The following is a 9343-nucleotide window of genomic DNA, read 5'->3' on the forward strand; positions in this document are numbered from 1 at the left end:
GCATTGAAAATATAATGGTTGGTGCAATTTATAGGGAGTCAGGCTTTTGGGATTCCCTAGTCATAAAACTTAAGAATGTAACTGATACACTTTGGGAATAAAAGTATAGATAGTAGTGTGATGTGTGTGCCAATTATGCGTGCATCTAACATCCCTCTTACACCTGCTCCGGCGAGGAGTCAAAGAAATCCTTTTTTCATAGAGTTCTCATTCCAAATTTTGTGAAAATTTAAATTGTCTTACCCTTGACTCTCCACACTTCTCACTTGATTCTGACCCTCTACAAGAGCCTAACTCCATTTATTCCTGAAGTATCTTGCAAATACCACAGTATGTTTAATACCGACAACACCAAGTGTACCGGTTTTGTTGCAAAGATTCATCATTATCTTAACTCATCATGAGGTAAAGGGCAATGATACAGAACATTCAAGTATGCTACTTCAATACCCTTTTCATTTTTTTAAACAAAACGATCCTCAGCCTCTCATTAATAAATGTTATGTGCCTGTTAGAAGAAAGGTTCCTGGCTCTAATTTATCTGATGGCATTTTCTGTCACAATAAACAAAATACTAGTGAAAGGTTGAGGCTGCTTCTGTCTTTCCCTTTACCAATTTACAAAATAAACATTTACTGATTTGGTCATTAGAGTTTAAACTAATGAACTGAAGACAGATGTTCCTTGAACAAAGATTGAAAAGAGGAGACAGATCAGAAATTCTCACAAGGCCAGAACTTAAAACATTGATGATTACAGCTTCTCTTATCTGTCACCAGAGCCTTTAGGGTGAATATATGGCTCTGGATTTTCTGGAGATGAGTATAGTGTACACCAGCCTATGGACTTTGGAAAACCTTTTTCCTATGTGTTCTTCCAGTGAATTAAAAAGAAAATAATTTCTGAATTTAGCCTTGTAAACTGAACTTTGCCCAGCAAGTGTATTGAACTGATGCATAACTGAATGCCCAAGTCCCTGTTCATTTTGGGGATTTAGCAAGCATTCCTTTGAAAACAAACCAACTCAGTCAATGTCAGCACCACCCCCAAAAATATTACAGTGAAACTAAATTCTTCTTTTTTAAAAAATTTGCGTGGAGGGACTTCCCTGGTGGTGCAGTGGTTAGGAATCCACCTGCCAGTGCAAGGGACTGAGAATCCCTGGTCTGAGAAGATCCCACATGCCGTGGAGCAACTAAGCCCACTTGCTGCAACTACTGAGCCTGCGCTCTAGGGCCCGCCTGCTGCAGCTACTGAGCTCGTGTGCTGCAACTACTGAAGCCTGCATGCCCAGAGCCTGTGCTCTGCAACAAGAGAAGCCACTGCAACGAGAAGCCCGTGCACTGCAACGAAGAGTAGCCCCGGCTCGCCACAGCTAGAGGAAGCCCTCGTGCAGCAACGAAGACCCAAGGCAGCCAAAAAAAAAAAAAAAAAAGAAAAAATATTTCCATGGAAAAAGGAAATGTGATTATTCGGAGGAAGAAATCAGTGCAGGGAATGGGAATTTTTAAAATGTAATCAGTCTCTGAAAGTATTGAGAATCTAAGTGAAAGTATAGGATGAATGGTTGGCAGGTTTCTTCAGGTCTGAGACTCCTCCTAAGAACCGGGTTTGATTGGAAAGGTTGACTGCACACAGTGTGACTGAAGGCTTTGTGCCTTACCCTCACTGGCTACAAAAAGAAACAAAGAAATTTAAAAAATCCAGTATCAGTGCAACATAAAAATTCTCTTGGTGCCTAAAATTCCACCATGAAGATTCATTGCTTTGGGAAAGCCAAGTTTCTTGGTAGTCATCTTGGTTTAAACTGTCTTCCCTAAAAAAGCCACAAACAGAATATGTAGAGGTTGGTGAGAATAGGGTAAATGAGAAAGGGAGGTAAATGTAGAGCTATATCAGCCCTGTTTAGGATAGGAAGGGTGGGAAGGAGCAAAGAAGGACCATATTAGTGAGTAACACACTCCTGAGGGCTGAGTTGGAGGGTGAGAATGCACTCATCACAAGGCAACCTCCTTCCTGGTTTAATCAAAACCAAGGACAACTATCTGGGTGGGAAATTTCCTTTGTGAAACAGTACTTTGCCTTGAAGCCAAGGAGTTCTTAGGGACATTTTCTGGCCATATAGCTAACACCTCCAAAGCACTGTAAGAGGCATAGTGGGAAGAGGGCGGGCCAGTTGGATAATAGACCGCAAAAGCGTCCATGCCTACATGTAGCATTGTCTGAACTAGACACACACACAGAGAAAGGGCAATTTGGAAAGAAAAGGTACATCCCAGGAGCCAAGACAAAAGGGGAAGTTATAATGAGTTCTTCCCTTCTTCCTGCTCTTCCTCCTTTTACTTCTGTGAATGTTTACAGAAAATTACAGTCCTGCTCTGTATTTTGAGAAAGAATATGAATCTACCGCCTCCCAACATGTCACAGCCGCCATTTGCCACTGCCAACCACCTATGGATTTCCTATAAGCAGGGTTCATTCACTGTGCAAATTAGATAATTGAAACAATCTATCTGCTTCAGGCAGCTGGCTTCAGGGATGACGCTTGCCTGTTGCCATGACAAGTAATTTTCAGAGGGAAATTTTAGGTACAATAACTCACTGAACAATAAGCTGTTGCCCTGTTCTATCAGGAAGACAAGACCTTAAGGATAAAATTCTTTCTTTATTTATATTTATTGGCTACTGGAGATGATAAAGCAATCTCTTGCCAATTAGTATTCTAGCCAGCCCCTTTTCTTCTGCTTTATGATCATCTCCCTTGCTGCAAAGGAAGATAGGATGAAAGAGTACAATTCTGTCGATGGTGGTTCTCTGGGATTCCTCAGTCATACCTTCTAGATGGTGGGCTATTGATTATGGTGCAGACCCTGAAGGGATGAAATCAGAGGAGCTAGGAAATCCATAGTTTGTGTTGCTTCACAAATATGTGTGTGGCATCTTCACCCAGGGATTAATTATACTTCTATATATTCTAATCAGAAAGAAAAGTCTTTTTAAACTTTTTTTATTGAGCATAGTTGATCTACAATGTTGTGTTAGTATCTGCTGTACAGCAAAGTGATTCTGTTATACATATATATATACATTCTTTTTTAATATTCTTTTGCATTGTGGTTTATCACAGGATACTGAATATGGTTCTCTGTGCTATACAGTAGGACCTTGTTGTCTTTGCATTCTGTATATAAAAGCTTATATCTGCTAACCCCAACCTCCCAGTCCATTCCTCCCCCCAACCCCCTCCCCCTTGGCAAGCACAAGTCTGTTCTCTGTCCGTGATTCTGTTTCTGTTTCGCAGATAGGTTCATTTGTGTCATATTTTGGATTCCACGTTTAAGTGATATCATATGGCATTTGTATTTGTTTCAGAAAGAAAAGTCTTAGAAGGAGAGTAACGTAGGCTTGGAACATTTTTCCCTGTGTTTTATAGGATTAAAAGCAGTCAGCAAAGTCAGAGAGGTCAGAAGAGGACACGAGCTCTGTGAAAGCTGGGACCCCAGCGGCTTTTGATCTCTGCCTTGTCCCCTTAGCCTGGAAGGGCTTAAGCCCCATCAGGTGCACTTGATAGATATTTTCTGAACAAACAAGTGAATGAATGAATTGCTTTCTCCCACTTCACTTCAGACACATTGCACTCTAGTGTCCTCCCCCTTCCCCTTCTCATCAAAACCTGCTCTTACAAACCTATCTCCATTTAAGCACAAGTCCCTACAAGCTGCTCCATGAAAAGAGGTCTATATGTCCACATAAGTTTGGGAAATTATGCATGCATTCTATTCTTGGTGATTGAAAATGCTCATGAGAATACTAGAGGCACTTTCTCCTGCAGCTAAGAAATCGGAATAACTTTGCCTAACTCAAAATTTCCTAAACTTTATTCATTTATTTCACTTCATTTGGTAGATGTTAATTGAACATTTGCTATGTGCCAGGAAATGGTCTAGACATAGGAAGTGACCAATCAGATAAAAGTCCCTGCCTGTCCTATGGAATTTACGTTCTGGTGGGGAAGACAGAGAGTGCACAAATAAATAAAATATTTAGCTGATCAGATGTTGGTAAGTGAAGTGCAATGAAGAAAAACAAAAAGGCAAGAGCGGTAGGGAGGACTGTGACAGGGAGTTACAGTTTTAAGTTCAGTAGTTATTATTGAGGAGAGGTTTGAGCAAAGACCTGCAAGAGGTTAGGGAGTGAGTCACTGGGGGGAAAGGTATTCCAAGCAGAGGAAGCAGCAAGTGCAAAGGTCCTGAGAATGTCTGCATGTCTGGAGTGTGTGAGGAAACCAAGATGGCCAGGGCTGCTGGATGACTCTAGGATGGGAAGGGCAGTAAGAGGAAAGGTCATGGAGGTGAGAGGGGTAGGGATGGGGGTCAGGTTACGGAGATCATATCTAACCGCAAAAGTGCTTCACTGGTAATGCTGAGAAGTGTTGTCTTTGCTCAGAACCCTCCTTGGTCTCCACACACACAAGTAAAAAACACACACACACAATTTTAAGAAAAAGCAAAAACGAGACCGGCTTCCTCATGAGTAAAATGGGGAAAATAATATTGCCTTCCTTTCAAAGATTTTTTTTAATAATAAAAAATAAATTTTATAGAGTTGTGGGCATTTAGTTAATGCTCAATAAATGTTAGCTCTTTGCTTTTTTTCTCTTTCTCACTCCATCTCCCAAAAAAACATGTTGTCTGCCCACTCTACTATCATGCTGCTATAGCAATGATAACAGTAAGCAATAAGCATGAAGTGCAGAATCAAAGGCATAGGACAACAAGCGTTTGAAGGTGGACAGATAAAAACTTTGGTGGATATAATGCTGTTGATTCCACTAATGAAAAAGATGAGAGAAACTAAAGGATCCCACACCAGAGGATCAAGAAAGCAGACAGGGCAACAGGGATCAGGATTCTGGGCTGTAAATGTGGATGTCGGCTGCAAACAGTGAGGAAGGCACCTTGTACCCACCAGGGAGGTTTCTTTTTTTTTTGTTTTTTTTTTTTTTGCGGTACGCGGGCCTCTCCCTGCCGTGGCCTCTCCCGTTGCGGAGCGCAGGCTCAGTGGCCATGGCTCACGGGACTAGCCGCTCCGCAGCATGTGGGATCTTCCCGGACCGGGGCACGAACCCGTGTCCCCTGCATCGGCAGGTGGACTCTCAACCACTGTACCACCAGGGAAGCACAGGGAGGTTTCTTGAAAGAGTGAACGTTAGATGTTTTTGGGGGGGGGTATATGGGAGGATGACTGGGCCTTTTGGACAGCCCATGTTGAAGACTAGTAGACCCCATGGGTTGAAAACTTGGGGGATATTTAGGTTCTGACAAAAGATTGGCAAATCACTGCTTGAGAGTTTCGGTTTCCCTACATCATAACCAACACATGATATTGTCATACTTTGTTAATCTAATGGATATGGAAGTCTCTTTCATTGATATTTTACTTTATATTTCCCCAATTATACTGTCATTGAGCTTCTGGTCATATGTTTGTTAGAAATTAGGGTTAAATTCATTTAATTCATTGATATTTATCAAGATTACTTACATTCATATAATATTTTCATTTATTTCACTGTTGCCCTATTAATGGTTATGGGTATTGTTGCCAGGTTTTGGTATTACAAGCAATGTTTTAATGAACAATCACCTACCCATGTCATCTTGTACATATTTAGGTTTCTTTGTTGGGTAAATTCCCACAAATAAAATCACTGAATCAAAAGTGTATGTATTTATAATAATTAGTAGGAAATATACTTTATTTTAATCATTTAGTCATTGTATAATACAGGAACATATTATAATCTTTAAAAAGATCAAAAGGGTAAATTGTAAAAAGTAAGCCTTTAATCAGCTTTTCTCCTCTAGCCCTTCCAGTTCCTTTTCCTGGGGGCTAATACTGCTACCAGCTTATAAAGAATCCTTCAGGACTTCCCTTTGGCTGCTGTTCCGTACTACCCTTAGAGGCTCTATTTCCCTGAGACTTTAGAGTCTCAGGCCACTTGAGGCATTTGAGACCATTTGAGGCGAAATGGTTCCAGACGAGAGAGGATCAGGCAGTGGCAATGGAGGGGTCGCAGTCACGTCAGGCTGCCCGTAGGGAAAAAGCCTGAGGGGCCCTTTTGGTCGCTGGACCCTGCGCTTTCTTCCTTTGCCGGGCCCTGCCTACCACGAAGATGAGTTCGGCCTGGGTCACCACTTTGGAGAAGGAGCATCTCTGGATGTATCTGCAGGCACTCGGCTTCGAGCTGGGCTCGGCGACCGTAGCCTGTGGAAAGATGGTGTCACACACGCACCTCGGAGTGAACATGTTTGACAAGTTGAACCGTGAGGCCTTTCAAATAGTTTCTTATTTTTTGTTTCAAACGCTTGACCAGTCTCTCAGTAAAGAAGTGTTCAAACTTTGTTGGCCTCCATTTGACCAAAAAAGTGATACTGAATTCCGAAAACATTGCTGGGAATGGTTAAAAAAGATTTCTGCTGAATGTGGAAGTAGCTTTTCTCCAGTTGTGGGTTCACTATTTCTCTCCTGGTGGTCCTAAGTTTATTCATTTGATGTATCACTTTGCAAGATTTGTTGCAATAAAAAATATAAAAACCCATTCTAAAAATTCTGTACATTTTACAGAGACATTTAATGTAAAGCCACAAGATTTGCACAAGTGCATTGCCAGATGCCATGTAGCACGTAACAGATTTTTACAAATTTTGCAGAGAGAAGATTGTGTTACCTCAAAATGCCAGGAAAATGCACAATTGTCAGTTAAACAAGCATGAAATTTGAGATCAGAATGTATAGGACAGCAAAACCAAATTAAAAAAATGGAACCCTATGATGACCAAGGTAATATACAAGAGAAAATTCAAAAGGTTCGGTCTTTGTGGGCTTCAGTGAATGAAACATTCATGTTTTTGGAAAAAGAGAAGTTGTTAGTTCAGTCCTTAGTCTTGTTAACCAGTATACTTTAGGTGGAACTAATGTTGCTATCAATATTCCAAAGCTCTTACCTGACAAAATTGAGAAACAAATGTGTCAGTTGCACATAGGAAATGTTTATGAGGCTGGAAAATTGAATCTCTTAACAGTTATTCAGTTATTAAATGAAGTCTTGAAAGTAATGAAATGTGAACATTGTCAGGCTGACCAAGCAAGACTGACAATAGACCTTCACTTCCTTGAAAAAGAGACCAAATTTCAGAGAGAAAGACTGTCAGATCTGAAACATATGAGGTATGAAATAAAAGAAGATCTCACAACTATAAGACATTCTATTGTTGAAAAACAAGAAGAATGGCATAAAATTTGGAAAGAATTTCTCGGCCTGTCTCCTTTCAGTCTAATTAAAGGTTGGACTCCAGCTGTGGATCTTTTACCACCTATGTCTCCCCTTTCATTTGATCCTGCCTCAGAAGAAGCATACACAAAGAGTATTCTTTTGCAGTACCCTGCTTCACTTCCAGATACACCTAAGGAACATATCCAGGAAAATGATTGCAAGAAGGGCAAATGACATACTGGAAACTAAATGTGATCTAGCCAAGAGCCCTGCTTCTTTCCTGTTACAGCTCATTTCACCATCAGATAGAAACAGTGTTACGCTACTTGAAAAGGACAGGAAGCTGACATCTTCTAGAGAGAAAAATGAAACAGTTTCTAAGAAAACACCAGAATTTGAAGTGGAAGACCCTTCATCATCAAATATTGCAAAGAGTAGTGCATTTGGAGGGTCTCTGCCAGCCAAAAAAGTGATCCATTCCAAAAATAGCAAGATCATCTGGTAGAAGAGGTTGCAAGGGCAGTTTTAGCTGATTCACCACAACCTTCTAAAGGAAAAGAAGTAATGTTAGAGGAACTAATTGACTCTCTAGTTTCTAACCTGTTCTTAACAAGGAATCAAGTTCCCTGAACTCCAGAAAACTTGATAAGTGATATTAGGAGCTCATGGAGAAAAGCTGTTAAAATAGAAGAAAACAGAAGTACAGAACCAATCAGATGGATACTGAACATAGAGAAGTGTTGCCAGAATCCTTACCTGTGGTGCATGGTCAAAAAGAGTTTAACAGGGCCAGTTTTTTCTCAGCAACCACTGTGTCCGATTCTAGCCATTCTCATCTGCCTGAAGAGAAAGTTGTTTCAGATTGCCTTAAGTGTGTGCTTCAGAAACCTGTGGTGACCAGTTACATAGGTGAACCAACAACACAAAATCTGTCAGATTTGTTAAATAAGGACATAATTTGTAAGCAAGATTTGGAACGTACAGCTTTACAGAACAAGCTTTTAGAAACTAGCCAAATAGAGACATTCTCCCCTGCTGTAGGCAGTAGGAGAGATGTGATAGGTAGCAGTGAAGAATAGTATATTAAAATCTCAAACCACTCGAAAGCTTTTTACAGAGATCTTTCCACGCATAAAAGTATGTTATGGAACTCTTTTCAGGTATCAAGTGGAATTAGTTCCAATTTTAAAGATAGTGATTTTGGCATATTACATGAAACTCTTCCAGAAGAAGTTGGTCACTTAAGTCTTAATAGCTCCAGTAGTACAGAGGCCAATTTTAAACTGGAAGCAAATAGTCCTCTGCACAGTGGCGTTTTCCCAGAAGGTGTTGTGGAAGGAAGACAAACTACTCCAGAATCAGACTTTAATTCACAGGCTACTTGCAGTGGATATGAAGCTCTGAAGAAATCTCTGTCCAAGCAAAGGGAAGAAATTTGCCTCTCTAATCCTGAAACACTTGAAAGACAAACCTGAACTGAGCCTTACTTCCCAATACTTGCAAACTGATGATATGCTTAACTGTTTGGGCACTCATGATTTGCACGCTGACTATACAAAACCATCTTCACGCATGTCCCTTGGTGAAAGAAAATGGTCTCTTTCACCGCTAATTAGGTTTTCTCCAGTGGAACAAAGATTGAGAACCACAATACCATGTAGTCTTGGAGAACTTCTGCCTAATTTAACAGTCAATTTTGCTGAAGAAGAAATCTTGAATAAGAGCCTTGATGCAAAAGAATCTCCATCTGACTTGAAAGATGAAGCAGTAGCCCAGTCAATTTAACTATGATGAACTTAAGTTGAAGCAGTGTCACAGGATAAAAACTGATTTGTAATTTAGATACACATTGGGAGTGTAACTGTTTTTCAAGGTCTAAAAAAGTCCTAAATAATGCTTTTTAGCCTTCTCTGCTGATTTTAGGTAAGGAGAGTATGTTTGGATTTTCTCTCTTTGTATGGATATGGGGTTGAAATGTGAAGTATTTTGAAAGCAAACAAGTTACGAGAAGCCATTTTGATTTCTTTTTTGTTGTTGTTGTTAGTTTCTGCTTTATAACAAAGTGAA

The 9343-nt window shown here is 40.3% G+C and overlaps 1 pseudogene; it reads left to right on the forward strand.

Moving 5' to 3' along the window:
• The first annotated feature begins 6175 nt into the window (after window positions 1–6175).
• LOC116756388 lies at window positions 6176–9061 on the forward strand (annotated as a pseudogene).
• The last annotated feature ends 282 nt before the right edge of the window (window positions 9062–9343 follow it).

This window comes from Phocoena sinus, chromosome 7 (assembly GCF_008692025.1).
Source record: "Phocoena sinus isolate mPhoSin1 chromosome 7, mPhoSin1.pri, whole genome shotgun sequence".
Taxonomy (NCBI): Eukaryota; Metazoa; Chordata; class Mammalia; order Artiodactyla; family Phocoenidae; genus Phocoena; species Phocoena sinus.